This window comes from Phacochoerus africanus, chromosome 3 (assembly GCF_016906955.1).
Source record: "Phacochoerus africanus isolate WHEZ1 chromosome 3, ROS_Pafr_v1, whole genome shotgun sequence".
Taxonomy (NCBI): domain Eukaryota; kingdom Metazoa; phylum Chordata; class Mammalia; order Artiodactyla; family Suidae; genus Phacochoerus; species Phacochoerus africanus.
Window position 1 is genome coordinate 82924799 of NC_062546.1, and position 16966 is coordinate 82941764.

Genomic DNA, 16966 nt, shown 5'->3' on the forward strand with positions numbered 1-16966 from the left:
AGAAATAAACTTTCTGGATTAGTGATTCCTTTGAGTAGAATTTGAATGCACTCTAAGAACTCAATGGACTTAGTTTAAGAAAGTTCCAAACACATTCTGGAATAGGAACTTGGATGATAATATGGCAGATCAATATTATGGTGTTGAAAAACCAGCCGTTAGTTCTGAAACATGGGAACAAGTGTTACTGTCGTGATACATGCCTGACAAACTCTTCCACGAAGGGTCCTTGCTTCATTTGGCAGATTGAATCTGGAAACTTGGAACACTGATCCAGGCCTGTTCAAAAGCTATGTCCTGAATGGGTTCCATTCTCAGTGCTGCTCTGTTTTTAGAAACCAAAAAAAAAAAAAAAAAAACCACCCAAAAAACAGGGAGTTCCCATCATGGCTCAGCAGAAATGAATCTGACTAGCATCCGTGAAAACTCAACCCCTGGCCTCACTCAGTGAGTTAAGGATCCAGCATTGCCATGAGTTGTGGTGTAGGTTGAAGATGCAGCTCGGATCCTCCGTTGCTGTGGCTGTGGTATAGGCCAGCAGCTGTAGCTCCGATTTGACCCCTGGTCTGGGAGCCTCCATATGTCATTGGTGTGGCCCTAAAAAGACAAAAAAATAAAAAAAAATTAATAACATGCTCATAATTTAGAAAGCCAAATAGTACTAAAATAACTATATAAAAACTATACCATACATATTTAGTATGTATATCACTTGACATATATTAAGTGATAGTACTTAAATGTTTATATATATAGAATAATAGTCCTCTGAACCACCCTCCCCACCCAGTTTCCCAGTCCTACTTCTCAGAGGATTTTCTTTTACCTACCTTTTATGCAATATTTTAAAATTGTTCTCTATGTCTATTTATAATGTCAAATTATTTATCATTTATTTTCTATTATGACATATTACAATATATATTTCTTAAACCCTCTATACCTTCCCTATCCTCCAATGAAATTATATCATAATTTCGATTAGATGGGTATTCGGTGCTTATTTTTATCATGATTGTAAATAACATTTACTGTTGAGAGAAATTATTATACCATTTCCTTTCTGTCAAAAATCTTTCCTAAAGTTATTAACTGCCTCTTTTTAAAAATTGACTTGGTTTTCTAGGAATGTATAGGTAAATTTTCCCACTTGTTCTAACAGCCCTTTGACAAATGTGTCAAACCATAACTTCATAACTTACTTTTAAAATATTTTTTTGTATGAGTAGTTAAATTTTAAGTTGCCATATGCTTTTATTTATTTATTTTGGTCTGTTGTCAAGCGGGAGAAGTTAATTATTAGTTGTGCTTTATCAGAAGCAATTTAAAAGGCCTGTCTTCAACATTTCTTTTAGTCTAATAATAGTGTGGGGAAATGGAGAAAAACAATCTGGTATATAGTAGCTAGTAAATAACATTCATAATTTAGTTTTACGGTTCCATGAATACTCGAAACATTTTAGTGTAGCCTTTGTTTCTAAGTACCTCTGACATCTAACATAGCTTCATCAGAGGAAAGCAAATGATGCTTGATGTAATGTTATTTTATGAATAGCTAAATGAATAGCCCACTTGAAATGACGACATTTGTTTCTTCCCTTTCTCGTTTTCTTTTCACTCTTTCAGCCCAGATGTGCATAATCAGGAATGTGAGATACTTTATTCCTAGGAGTAGTTAAAATGGTTTACTTAAAATAATTTGAAAGAGACTGTGTTTTTGGAGATTGCCAGTAGAGGGCCTTATCAAACTGACTAAAATTTCACATACAGCCCAACCACAACAGGTATCTCCTGAACAAAGCCGTTGTTTTTAGGGTACCTGCTTCATAGCAGTAAAGCCACCAAAGTCATTTTTGCAAGTGCATTGTTTTTCTTTCTACCTGAAGAAATTAGTTGTCTTAACTTTTCATTTTCATTGGTAAGGAAAATTGGAGAATTCCGATCAATCATAGCCCATCTACCAAACCAGGATCTGGGATGCCCAATCATAAAATCTGCACATGGCCTTTCTTTTGGAGTTGGAGCCCTGGGCTTTGAGCCTTGTGGGGAAACTTAATATTAGATGTTGAATATGGAGAAAAGAAATGATGGTTTCTCTATCCCAGGACAATTTTTACTTGCTTCCTACATTGGAGAAAGCCCGATTCTAACCAAAAAGGTGTTTTTCTTTCCTTTGCCTGGACCAGAATCTTCTCATTCTCTGGTATACCCTCAGTTTGGACATAGGGAAAGAGAATCAAGAGAAATTGTGAGAACTGGAGAGCATTAAGGTCTCCTTCCTGCCATACTGTGTTGATGGAAGTGTTGTGGGGACCTGAGCTGACTTTTCTAGAGTCATCTAGCAGGTTAGCACAGAACTCTTCTCTTCCTACTCTCTTGGGCTTCTCCAGCTCCCCAAAATCTCTCCTTTTAGACAGTTCATCCTCACTGAGACAACTCCTGCTTAGCCTGAATGGCCCTTCCTCAGGAAAGCTCTCCCTACTTGTTCTAGACTCTGATAGCTTCAAGCACTTGTTTTGCCTAGAATGTAGCTTCAAGCACTTGTTTTGCCTAGAATGTATCACTAGTGTGATTAAATATATAGTCCCCTATTGGATTAAGAATGTCTCCCCATCTAGGGGCTCTAGTTCCATGAAGGCAGAACCCATGTCTATCTCATTTATTATTGTAGCCTGAACATTTACAACAATGGCTGGTAAATAGTAGGTGTCCCCTAAGTGAATAGATGGGTATAGGCAAATTAACAGATGTGTTTTATCCTCTCCACTCTTAATGCTTCTGAAAACATTCCTTTTTATAACTCAACTGATGACATTCAAATCTAATGGCATTCAGAATTCTATGGATTTAGGGCACCAAGGCAAGACACTTCTTTTTAGCTAACTTTCTCTGAATGAGTGAGTGTCTATTTTGTGTAATCATCAATATTTATGGCATTTGTCAATAGGGCCATATGGGTATGAGAGTCAGTGAAAAAGAGGATGGACAGGGACTCTTTGCTTCTCTCATTGATGAGGACAAGGGAGTGGGAAGAAGAAGATATCTTGAACTGAATAATGCATCCCTTTAGCTTTCCCTGGTTGGGCTGATGATTTTCTGGATTCCCTTTTCCTGGAGGCTGCATTGGACACTAGAAAGACCAGGATCTTTGGGGTCAGTTCGTACAGACAGAGTAACAAAACAAATAGCTGCAGCTCATGTCCAAGTGGCATGTACCCTTAGATACACCTGGGTTCCAGCCTATGGTCTGATCTCCATTGATTTGGGGAGAGTTAGTTCATTTCCTATGCTCCTCCATAAAGTGTGGTAATATCAACGATCATATCACCTAATATTGATTAAGTGCATGTGACATATCTGGCCCTGCTGTGCTTTCTGTTGTCTCATTTAATCCTCCAAACAACCCTCTGAGTTAGACATTCCTATTAATTCTATTTCATTAGTGAGAAAACCAAGGTGCTGAGAGGTTCATTTGTTTCAGATTGCACAGTAAGACTATGAGCCAGATATTGAGATTATATTACCTCCTTATCATTGTGAGGATTAAATGAGATAAAGTAGCCACACAAAATCAGACTTGCAATATGTGGTGGTCCTTACCATCGTTATAGGGTCCTTATCGTTGAAGACATGGTGGGCCCTTGTATGCAGTGGATTGTTGAAGGGAAATGAGAGGGCTGACATCAGCACCATGTGACTTGTTGTTTCAGCCCAAGGCCAATTGTCAAGAACCCCATTTACTGGGCATTTTGGCACATACCAGTAACTGCAGCCCCAAAGAGCTACCAAGGAAACTGCCCACCCCTATTACTCCTGGGCTGTGAATACATTTATCATGTTCTTACCATGTGGGCCTATTTTTCATTATTTGACACCTTGTGTCTGTTTATGTGATGTCGCAGCTTTATCATCTCTGCCTTTTGTTTGGCAAAACTGCCAAATCCTGTGGTCTTTAGTGTGCATAGAACTGCATATTTGAGATACAGTGGAAGCAGGTGTTGAAGTAGATTGGGTATCAAGTGTGTTCAGCTCCTTTTGATGGCGTCTTAATTTGATGCCCTTTTCCTGCATCCCTGGACCAGCTTCCCTAGCTCTTCTTGCCCTCTTCCCCATCTCTCTCTCTTTATCCCACCCTCCCTCTCTGTCCTTATATCTCTCAATCTTCTCTCTTCCCATATCCTCCTGTTTTCTCATCCTTTTTTTTTCTTTTCTCCTTCTTTATCTTAAGTCACCTCTCCTTTCTCTCCTACTCTCCAGAAAGCCAAGTAGAGGAATAATGATGATGGTCCATGTTTCTCACTGGCGATGGACCACATGATGGAGAAGAGAATCATTTCATCTGTCTACCTCTCCACAAACTTCAAATACCCTAGGACCTCATTATAATGCTGATCCCGTTAAACAAAGAACACATCCAAATTCCAAGCCAACGTAAGAAAAAAAAATGCCAGAGCAAGTGGGGCATGGTGGAGTAGAGTGAAATCTCAACAGAGAATTAAACAGCCCTGCTGTAGGGCAAGCCAGCTCTAGGACATAGGATCAAGTAGCCCCATCTGCAAACATGAAGGGAAAGGGATCAGATAGTCACAAGACCACTTCTGGCCCCGAGATCCAGTTTGAACACATGGTGACTGCAGTGTGACGCACAGCAGGGACAATCTGGAAGAGCACTCAGGAGCAAAGCACCTCCTACAGGACAGTGGGGGTGGGTCTGGGTTTCAAGCACAAGGACCCTGGCAGTGCCTGAGGTCCCCAGAAGTCCCCCAAGTGCTGAAGTGATTTGTCACTGCACAGTGCCATGTGTCTTCACAACAGATGTTGGAGGATCACCCTGGGAAGGGTGGTTCTCCAAAGCATTTAATTATAACCTCTGCAGAAGATTAACATATGTTATAATTGTCTTTCCTCTTTGATTAAATAGTTTTTGCATGAGTAGCTTTCTTAGATTTTCCTTCTCTGTTTTGTATGATCTTTATAAAGAACTGACATGTGTCTTCAATTTTCTAGAGGGAGTTCCTCAATGGACTGGGTAAGAATCTTTGCAGATTCATAATTTCACGTTCTCTCTCTGTCACTCTTCCTCTCTCCCTGTCTCTCTCTCTCTCTGTCTCTCCAGAACCTGGAATGAGTCTAGTTGTGCTAGACCCATTGGTTATAAAGGCAACCAGGTGACAGAAATATGACTATAGTTAGGGAACTTGTCTCTCTCTTTACCATTTGTCCATGGAAGTGACTGAGGCCCATACACATTCTATCGGAAAAAAAATTGCAGGAGTTCCCATCATGGCTCAGCATAAACGAACCTGGCCAGGTTTATGAGGACATGGGTTTGATCCCTGGTCTTGCTCAGTGGGTCAAGGATCCAGTGCTGCTGTGAGCTGTGGTGTAGATTGGAAACCTGGCTCGGAGCTGGAGTTGCTGTGGCTGTGATGTAGGCAGGCAGCTATAGTTCCAATTAAACCCCAGCCTGGGAACTTCTGTATGCCACAGGTGCAGCCCTAAAAAGACCAAAAAAAAAAAGAAAAAAAATTGCAAAGCTGGAAAAGAAAGGTCTACAAACCTTGTCTTGTTCAGCAATCGAGCATGCCAGGTGCCAATAGTGTAAATGAGTATATAAGTAGAGAGAGAATGAACATTCATGATATGAATGTCTGGAGATTTCCTTGGCAGTATTTGCTCTGGAAAGATAAGTTATCAGCCAGAAGCCTTATCGACATCAAAAGCGTTATTTTCATTCCATTATTGAGAACCCAGGATTCTCTCCTTCTGTTAGAGATGGGGTGTGTCTTCTAGAGCTTAATTCATCTCGCCTTCTGTTTAGCCCATCAGAAAGGAGGATGCCATTAACTTTTCATGGGTAAGAATACTTCTTAGTGTCCAAAGTAATATGTTCTTTCCTCGAGAAGAAAAAAATTACAAGGAAGGAGTTCAGGCATCAGGTCAATTTATTTTTGATGAAGATAAGGGGAATGAACATAAGAAATACTGAATCAGTATTTTAGAAAGGTCTGCTAAATAGTTATCCCTACCTCGCCATCCAGAAACATCTGAAAAGGGCTCACAAATCAGGACAAAGTCAATCCTTAGATGAACTTGTGGGAAGAGAGCAATTACTGGCTTCAATGGATAAATTAGTATTGTCTTTAATTGGGGGGGGGAGAAAAGACTTAGGTTGTTTTATCAAACAGACCCCTTGTCAATTTGATCTGTTTTATCTGTACTTGCCAAGGAAGAGGGAAAAAGTATTTTCTGAGCATGCAGGGGACTCTGAGAATATAAGTGCTGCTAGAAAATCAAAAGGAAAAATACCAGAGTTCCTGTCATGGCTCAGTGGTTTAACAAACTGGACTAGCATCCATGAGGACATGAACTCAATCCCTGGTCTTGCTCAGTGGGTTAAGGATCCCACATTCCGCAGACACGACTCAGATCCCAAGTTGCTGTGGCTGTGACATAGGCCAGTAGCTACAGCTCCAGTTGGACCCCTAAGAACCTCCATATGCTGTGGGTTCAGCCCTAAAAAGACAAAAAAGGGGGAATACCCATTTTTATGGGGTTCACATCATTTTGGAAGAAAGGAATTAGCCTCCTATGAGACATTTAAAGAACACTGTAATTAATATGATTAAATTCCAAATGAATGATGAGAGCTTTGCCAAATTAAAAGTATTTATAAGTAGATGATCAGGATCTTAATCTCCAACCCATATCCATAAGAAATGGTTAAAGAAATTTGATTTACTCAGGTTATTTGGTGGAGGAAGAGGATTTAAAAAAAGTTTTTTGTAAGTGTAACATACATGCAGATAAGTGCACATATGTTTACTGCTTGATACATTTTTACAAAGTGAATACACCTGTATTATCAGCTCTCAGACCAAGAAATATCACTAGCACCTCACCAGCACCCTCCTCAATTCCCTTTTAGTCACACCCCTCTGGTATTCAGCATGAGGACTTGGCAGTAGCATAGATTAATTCTGTTTTTGCACTTTATGTGAATAGACTCACCCAATTTGTGTAATTTTTTTCATTCAAATTGTATTTGCATGATTCACCCATTTTACTGTGGTCATAATGTAGAATTTTCATGCTCTTGTTGTTTAGTATTTCATTGTGTGATTATAATATATCCTTTCTACTGTTGGTGGGCATTTGGAGAGTTTTGGCCCATTATGAATAATGCTGCTCTGAATATTCCAGGACACACCCCTTGGTGAACAAATATACATGTATCTGGTACATGTGTGTGGTTGCTGCCTCACAGGGAATCTAGCAGATACTGAGAAATAATTTCCCAAGGTAGTCGTACCAAATGATATTCCCACTAACAGTATCTGAAGGTAAAGGTGATATTTTAATCTACTCCAGAGAATACTGCTTCCACTACTACTTAAGGGTAGAAGTTAAAGAGAAACAGAGTTCTTGTTGTGACTCAATTGGTTAAGGACCTAATATTTTCTCTATGAGGATGAGGGTTCAATCCCTGGCCTCACTTAGTGGGTTAAAGATCCAGCATTGCAGCAAGCTTCGGTTTAGGTCACAGATGTGGATGGATCTGGTGTTGCTCTTGCTGTGGCGTATGATTCTACCCCTAGGCGGGGAACTTCCATATGCTGCACGAGGAGTTGTAAAAGGAAAAGAAAAAATAAGTTAAGCATTTATGGCTTAATATTAGGCAGAATTTTTGATCATTTGGAAATTCTTAGAAATTGAAACATTATGGACAAGTTCCTTGTCTCTAGAAGTGATCAGAGATTGATGGAATGGTCTTCATCTAGAAGGAAGGTGAGCTGCAGGATTCTAGGGCCTCTTCCATCTATAGACTTTGTAGATCTAAATGAATAAGCTCTATGGAAAGCAAAAGATGAATGAGGTTAAGAGCTGTCACTGCCCTGGACTAGATAGTGAGATGGTAGGAGACCAGATGGGAGTAAACTGGAGTGATAACAAAGTCAGTGCCAATTCTGTGAATGAGAGCAGAGGCCATGCAAGGAAAGGAGACAGGTATGTGGGATTGAGTAGGGTCACCAAAAGAGGCAAAGTATTAGTAGATGGATGAAGGAATAGTTTGCATGTAGCCACAGGTATATTTTAGAGAGCAAATGGAACACAGGTTGACACAGTTCACAGTTCTGCATGCTTAGAACCAATTATGAGCACCAGAAAACAGAGCAGAGAAATTTGATCAGCTCTCTAAGAGATACAGGGATGACTGAAAGATGCCCTGGGGCCAGAGGATGCTTATAAGGGAACAAGGACAAGGCAACATTTCTGCAAGACTCATCAGAGGCTGTGTCAGGTGCAAACTTTTGCTCCTGTCTCTTCCACACTTTGGAGCCCTCTGATTCTAACTTTACTTTGTTTGCATGTTTGTATTCTTTCTTCCCCTGGACCAATCCATGGTGCCTTGTCATGGTTAATCTCTGTTATAGGTTCCTTCTGGTACCTGGTATCGACCAAGCCTCACTGAACTTGGTTCCCATCATTGCCAATTCCCCAAGGTATGGGGGAAAGTTGGTAGGGAGGGACAAACACATAACTCTACCTTGGAAGCATTATTTTGGATCAACTTCCACCTAACTCTTATTTCTCTCACTTTATCTTGATGCTTGTCATTTTATGATGCCTATGTAAAGACATGAGACTTTCTTGTCTAATTTGGTATTAGGACCTGATCTGAGAGAACTAAGAAGTTGGGTCGTGTCTCGTTTTGACCTCAACTGCCAAGAAGCTCAGAGCCAAATTTACATGTTTAATTACAAGTGTTCTCTTTGCTCATATATCCTGCAAATTTGGAATTTTTCATTCTCTCATCTTTGCACTTGGTGGTAGACATCATTTTATGATGGATCCTAAGAGGCCATCCCTTTCTTATACACCCTCTTAGGTGTGGGCAGTACCTGAGAATATGACTGCTACATGATTAGGTTATATAGTATGGCAAAGGTGGGGAGAGTTTTGCAAGTGTAATTAAAGCCCCCTAATAGGTTTACTTTGAGTTAATAAAAAAAGGAGATTTTCTTGGGTAGGCCTGACGTAATCAGACAAGCCCCTTAAAGTGAGTCTAGAGGTCAGTGATTGTAACCCTCTGAGAGTTTCCTGCCTAACCCTGCAAAAGCAAGTCACCGTGCATTCTATAGATGTAAGGAAATAAATTCCGCTGATGACCACCAGAGCTCAGAAGAAGACTCTAAGCCTCAGATGAGACCTCAGGCCTGCTTACCTGGTGAGACCTGAACAGAGGTCCCAGGTAAGCTGTTCTCAGATTCCTGATCCATGGAAGCTGTGAGATAATAAATGTATATTATTTTTAAGCCACTCAATTTTTTACTCAGCAAGAGGTTATTAATATATATATTTTCATTCTATCTCTGTTTTAACTGTTATTTGTAGTGTATGTGGCCTCTTTAATTCCTTTGTGATTTAATTACAATTGACTGTATTAAGGAATAAATTCACTAGTGTCCTAGGACCCCTGGCACCTACTCAGGGGAAGCAGGGCATTAGGCTCCCTCCTGCCTCTGTCATTTAGCTCATGACTTTACCTCTAAGTGGAAGGTCTTAGAATATCCACTTCTTTAAATGCCATCTGAATTTAGAGGCTCAGCTTGAGCTCTACGTCCTCCATGATTCTTACAATCTGATTTTCAAAGTTTTTTTTTTATTTTTTTTATTTCTAAACCCCTACAGCTGGGGTTCCCAGTCTGAGGGCTACTGGCATCATAATCACTTCAGGGAGGGTTTTTTCTTTGTTTGTTTACTTTTCTGGCCACCCAGCAGCATATGGTGTTCCCAGGCCAGTGATCAGATCCAACCTAAGCTGCAACCTAAGCTGCAGCTGCAGCTGCACCAATGCTGGATCCTTAACCCACTGCACCAGGCTGGGGATCAAAGCTGCATCCCAGGGCTCCCAAGATGCCACCAATCCCATTGTGCCATAGCAGGAACTCCAGGGAGGTTTTTAAAGATGCACATTCCCAGCATTCCCTCCTTCCCTGCCTTCTCTAGGAAGTCTGGTTCATTATTGGATTTTGCCAATCTTCCCAGGTGATGTAGCAGAGCAGCCAGGTTTGGCAACAGTTGCCTTGCACTATTACCTAGTGTCAGCTCTGTATGTAGTGTCCTGTGTTACTTTCTGCCTGTGCTTGAGGCTCCCAAACCTTTATGCCAAATCTAGAGATCACCTCTAGCCTAGATAGCATATTGTACATTTTTCTAGTTAATCTTAACTCTGGCTTTATTATTTTTCTTCTTGTATCTTCCCTTTGGCTTTACTTCCTTAATTATTTTATCATTCTCCTTTTGTGTATATTTCTGTAAGTAATCACAAATCCTTGCAGGGGGAATAAGATTGGAAATAAACACAAAACCAGTGTCCCCTTCCCTAATACCCTAATGCACTTAAATTTGGTTTCCCTGGCAACAGAAAGTAAAACTTGCTAAACTAGGGATGCTAGCTCATCCTTCCTTCACACCCTCACCACACCTTGTAAAACTGGGGCATCTAGAAATGGTGTTCAGAAAATTAGAGACTGATGGCTGGACCGATAAGAAAAGGTTACAAGTAGTGTTCCTCTCCTTTCTGCCCTCACCTTGTCTCCTTCCAGCCCCTCTCCCACCCCTTCGCCTATTTTTTGAAACACTGAACAAAGAATTGCTCTTTTTCCTGGACTCAAGCATTCAAAGCTGGCACAATGCATAGATAAAGCTTCAGAATTAATAGGAGGACCCTTTGTCTCTTTCAAGACAAAATGCCTAAAATGGCTTTCCATTAAGTTGTATTATTTTTTTGAACTTCCTGGATCACGGAACAGGCATATTTGAGACACAGTGCTGGAGGTGTGGGTGTGGGGTGAGGAGGAGGGGCTCAATCCTTGGACCCTGCCCTTTCCCCCTCTATAGCTCCATTAAATGTGCTACATTTAGGATGGCCTCCATGCCCTTGTGCCTAAGCACAAAGCTGTGATATCACGGGAAATGTTACCGTGCAAGCTGTGTTTGGTGAGGGGAACATAATTGCCTGTGGAAGCAGGTTTGTCATACAGAGCTGAAGAACGCTCTAGGGAAGTTCTACAGAGACAGACTTTGTGGAAAAACTGATAAATTGCGCTTCTCTAAATTCACTTTTTTTTTTGTCTTTTTGTCTTTTTGTTGTTGTTGTTGCTATTTCTTGGGCCATTCCCGCGGCATATGGGGGTTCCCAGGCCAGGGGTTGAATCAGAGCTGTAGCCACCAGCCTACGCCAGAGCCACAGCAACGCAGGATCCGAGCCGCGTCTGCAACCTACACCACAGCTCATGGCAACGCCGGATCGTTAACCCACTGAGCAAGGGCAGGGACCGAACCTGCAACCTCATGGTTCCTAGTCGGATTCGTTAACCACTGCGCCACGACGGGAACTCCTCTAAATTCACTTTTTAAGCCTTTTCTGCTGTTTGAAAAATATGTAATCTCTTGGGCAATGATGAGCCCCTGTCTCTTTCTACTTGTCCTTTCTGCAAATCTCTTTTTACTTAATTCTCAGATTCTCTTCAGTGAGGAACTTTTTTTTTTTCTTCTGTCATTGGCTTTCTGTTGAATATATTTGTTAACAGAATGTATTTGACTCTGAACTGGCTAGATGGGCATGGTAAAATAGGCTGTGTGTGTGTGTGTATGTGCATTTGAGTTTTGGGGTTTCTGTTTTTGCGATTTCCGTTAGTCAAAAACAATGTTATTTTATACATCTTCAGATTTTCAAATTAAACCAATAGAACTTAGAAGGCACTGTACCCAAAACCAAAATAATTCTGAGGCATTTTAACTAGTGGCATTCATCTTTTCTTCTACTAAAATCAAAAGTACTTTTTACATGATGGAGAGGTTTTTGTGCCATTTTCTGCAATATCAGTGTGGTTATACTTAAGCCATTATAAATCTTTTCCAAGATAAGTGTCTGGACTATAGAATTCTGCCTCTCTTCCCCACCCCCATCACCCTATGTCCTTGTAAGAACACAGAATTCTCACATATGACTCAAAATGTTTCAGCCTTTTTTTCTCAGATGCATGCTCAGTGACAGCTGATGGAAGCATTATGCAGTATAGGTTCTTAGAGCTAGCATCTCACTTATAGAGGTGCTCAGTACGGTCATGACTAAAGATCTCTGGACAGCAAGGCTGCCCTTGTGGGACAGCAGAGCCTACAGGCAGCCAACCAAACCATCAAACAACCATGATGCTTATTAACCAAAACAAATCTACATCTTTTTCTTTTCTTTTTTTCTTTTTTTTTTTGCCTTTTTTTAGGGCTGCAGTTGTGGCATTTGGAAGTTCCCAGGCTAGGGGTTGAATTGGAGCTACAGCTATTGACCTACACCACAGCCACAGCCCCACAGGATCTGAGCTGTGCCTGTAGCCTCACCACAGCTCTTGGCAATGCCAGATCCTTAACCACTGAGCAAGGCCAGGGATTGAACCCTCATCCTCATGGATCCTAGTCGGGTTCATTAACTGCTGAGCCACGAAGGGAACTCTTCTTTTACTTTTTAATAATATGCCTTTTATTTATTTATCAATCTGTTTATCTATAGATCTATTTATTTATCTATTGACTGATTGATTTGTTACACCCACAGTATGTGGAAGTTCCCAGACGAGGGATCGAACCCATGCCACAGCAGTAAGTAACCTGAGTCCCAGCAGTAACAACATGGGATCCTAAAGTTGCTGGGCCACCTGGGAACTCCAAAAACCACATCTTTTTAGAGACCACACCTGCCTTACAGTTTCCATCACGAGCTTCACTCTATGTCTTGGCTTCCAATTATTAAACCTGTGCTAACCATGGGCATGGGAAGTGCAGAGGAAGTGTATTGGTCAGTTTGCTTGATAGAGCAACTCTGGGTGCAGAATCTCATTCTGGGAATTTCTATCTTGTGATTAGGCAATCCAACTCAGTTATTACGATATTTCTAGCCACAATGACCTCAAACAGGAATAAGCAGAAAGCTTTGCCTAGATCACTTAAGCAAAAAGTTTAATATTCTGTAACAGATAATGAAGAAAATTGGATGAAGAAAAAGATGATTTTAGCTTCAAATTCTCTACACCAGCTGGCTTCTGTATTTGGTTCCATGTCTATTTTGGGGGGCAAAGGGGGAGGGGTCATGGTCTGTGCACATGGGTCAGAAGAAGAATTTCCAGATGCAAAGCAAGGTAAAGACAAGACAACTTTATTGAGACAAGAGATGCTGTTAACACAGAGGGCTGACTTCTTGATAATCAGGGATAGCTGACCTGGGGATTTGTCATATCTGTTTTTATAGCCTAGAGACAAAGGGGAGAGAGGAGAGGTCTTACCATACACCTGCTGACCTGCTGATTGGTTGGGGAAAGATGTCTTCCAATACACTTGCTGGTTGGTTGGAGACCTATATTTCCCCTATAGGGGTGCGGTGAATAGTGGGCCACATACTTTTCTCAGTAGAAGTAGGAAGGAGTGGGCCAAGTGGCTGAAAAGTGGGGTGTGTGGCATTATTGTGAGACAGCAGCATGATGATAAGGGTCTGATAATTTTTGTCTTGGCCAGAGGCTTTGAGTTGTGTCTCCTTGAAGAGGTCTTGAAGTCCCACAGGGGTGTGTGCATCCTTCCCAAAACCTGATCAGGACTTTGCATAAGCCCTCATTGCCCAGGGTCAAACAAGTGCTGTCGTCTTTAATCAAACTTTCAGAACTCTCAAAACTTACTCTCACTGGGAGGTCGTGGTTAACAGCACTGAAGAACCAGGGCGCGAGTGTTCTGGGTTAATGATACAGAATGACCTGAAAGTGAGTTCTTAACTAGGCAGGGTATACTTTAAGGGAGATATGAATTTTGTTCTGAAGGCTGATAGTTACATTTCTGGGAACCTATAGGCATCCATCTCCGCCTTTCTGAATCAGAGATATAAGTAATTACTGGGACACAGCAGACACAGGAGTCAATTTAAACTAATAGAAACTCAGGGGAACTTTATCCCAGAAAATAGTTCACTTGTGTGAATGAAGTGGCATGCACAAGGTGGCACATTGTGGCATCCTTTGTAATAAGGATTAGCTGATCACAGTCTAAATGTTCACCAGTGGTGGAAGAGTGAAACAAATGACCACTCCATCCACATTACAGAGCTTGTGTAGCCATTACAAGAACAAAGGAGGGAGTTTCCTGGTGGCCTAGTGGTTAAGGGCTTTGTGTTGTCACTGCAGTGGCACAAATTCAATCTCTGCCCAAAGAACTTCTACATGCCAGGGAACAGCCAAAAAAAGAAAAAAGAAAAAACAAAAACAAAGGAGAGCTATTTGCTATTTGTATCCTCACATTGTAAGACTTCTTTGATATCTTACTAAATGAAAACAAATTGTCATCAAAAATATACAGAATTGGGTATCATTTACGTTTTTTAAAACCTTACATATAAATATGTCCATATATGTATATCAATGACCTGAAAATGTTCTAAAAAGATAACAAATCATTAGTTGCTTTTTCCCCCCTAATTGAGAGGATAAGATTTGGGAGTGTGTGAAAAGGAAGATTTTGTTGTTTTCCAAATTGGATTCTATATAGTTTTAAACTTTTTATTTTGAGAACATATTCATGTATTCTTATTGAGAAAGATCTACTTGTGTGTGTATGTGTATATACATGTATCTTTATTTATATATATTTTAATCAGAAGAGATATTCTGAAAGAACATTTCATGGGATTATGAGAAAGGGATTTATTTTTTCCAGATAACTAAGCTGAGGTAACCCAAGGTAATATAAAAGAGGAATAGCATCTCGGCTTTTCTCTGGTGGAGTCACAGTTTACACACATGGTAATGTTGAATTTGAGATACAAATCAAAGCTGTTAAGATACAAATCACCAGCCACTTCTAAGGCGGCATGAAGCAGCATAAGTTATTTGCAAAGACCTCCCTTGCTCAGGAGTTTAATTTTACGGCAAACAAGTGGAGCTGATCCCAAACATTCTGCCCTGGGTTTGGGGGTAACTCTATGAGTGAGCTGTTGCCCTAATTCTAGGGTATAAACACTTGTGGGAAAGATAGACATTAAACACTTGTCATTTACTCATGAGTCCCCACTCCAGTAGAAACCTGGGTGAAGAATTTTTCAGGCAGATAAGAAATATGTTTTCATGAAGGAGGGTATGAACAGATCCTGGGGTCTAGGATGGATACAGGGGAGATGACTGAGGGCCCAGGAGCATGAGGATAGTCAAAAGACTATAGGTTTTGATGCTGATGTCAGTTCATTTCTGGACATCCACAGTGATAATAATGAATTAAAATAATAATATTGGATGTGAAAAATATCAGGGACCTACAAAAAGGGTAATTTTATTTTATTTTATTTTTTTGGCTTTTTGCTATTTCTTTGGGCCGCTCTCGTGGCATATGGAGGTTCCCAGGCTAGGGGTCAAATCGGAGCTGTAGCCGCCAGCCTACGCCAGAGCCACAGCAATGCGGGATCCGAGCCGCGTCTGCAACCTATACCACAGCTCACGGCAACGCCGTATCATTAACCCACTGAGCAAGGGCAGGGACTGAACCCGCAACCTCATGGTTCCTAGTCGGATTCGTTAACCACTGCGCCACGACGGGAACTCCGGATACCACTATTCTAATCTCTACTTTTATGAGTTTGACTTTTATAATTTTTAAATTTTTATATTTATTTACTTTATTTATTTTTGGCTGCTCCTGTGGCATGTGGAAGTTCCTGGGCCTGGAATTGAACCAATGTCACAGAATTGACAATGCCACGTCCTTAAACACTAGCCCACCAGGGAACTTCGAGTTTGATATTTTTAGATTCTTCACTATTGTGAATAATTCTGCAACAAACATGGGAATGTAGACATCTCTTTGGTATAGAGATTTTATTTCCTTTGGATATATACCTAGACATTGGATTTCTGGATCCTATGGTAGTTCTATTTTTAATTTTTTGAGGAACCTCTATTAAATAATAGAGGTTCAATAATAATTGGTACAGTGACTGTACCAATTTATGTTTGCACATCTTTGCCAACACTTCTTGTTGTTTTGCCTTTTTGATAAAAAAGCTTTCTCCTAAAATTATGTTATTATTTTTTTTCTTTTATTGAAGTATAATTGCAATAAAATATTATATGTTACAGGTATGCAATATAGTGATTCACAAATTTTAAAGGTTATGTTCTATTTATAGTTATTCTAAAATATTGGCTGTATTTCCCATGTTGTAAAATATATCCTTGTAGCTTATTTTATATCTAATCATTTGTACCTGTTAAACTCCTTACCCCTATTTTTCCCTTCCCCTCTTCCCTCTCCCTACTGGTAACCACTAGTTTGTTTTCTAGATCTGTGAGTCTGCTTCTTTTTTTGTTATGTTAACTTGTTTATTTTTTAGATTCCACATAGAAGTGATGTCATATATTTGTCTTTCTTTGTCTGACTTACTTCATTTAGCATAATGTCCTCCAATTATACCCATGTTGCTGCAAATGGCAAAATTTCATTTTTCCTTCATCTGTTGATGGACACTTAGCTTACTTCCATAACTTGGCTATTGCAAATAATGCTGCTATAAACATTGTGATGCACATATTTTTTCAGGTTAATGTTTTTTTTTTTTCCCCAGTATAGACCCAGGAGTGGAACAGCTAGGTCATGTGGTAGTTCTAATTTTAGTTTTTTGAGAAACCTACATACTGTTTTCTATAGTGGCTGCACCAATTGACATCCTCACCAGCTGTGTACAAGGGTTTCCTTTTCTCCACATCCTCACCAACACTTGTTATTTATGGTCATTTTGATGATAGCCATTCTCACACATGTGAGATGATATCTCATTGTGGTTTTGATTTGCATTTCCTTGATGATGAGCACTGTTGAGCATCTTCTCATGTGCTCATTGGCCATATGCATTTCCTCATTGGAACAATGTCTATTT

The 16966-nt window shown here is 40.3% G+C and overlaps 1 protein-coding gene across 3 annotated transcripts in view; it reads left to right on the plus strand.

The window, feature by feature from the left end:
* The window catches only part of NCKAP5 (NCK associated protein 5), a 1086741-nt gene that overhangs the window by 115315 nt on the left and 954460 nt on the right, over nt 1-16966 (plus strand). The gene's annotated exons all lie outside the window — the stretch shown is intronic.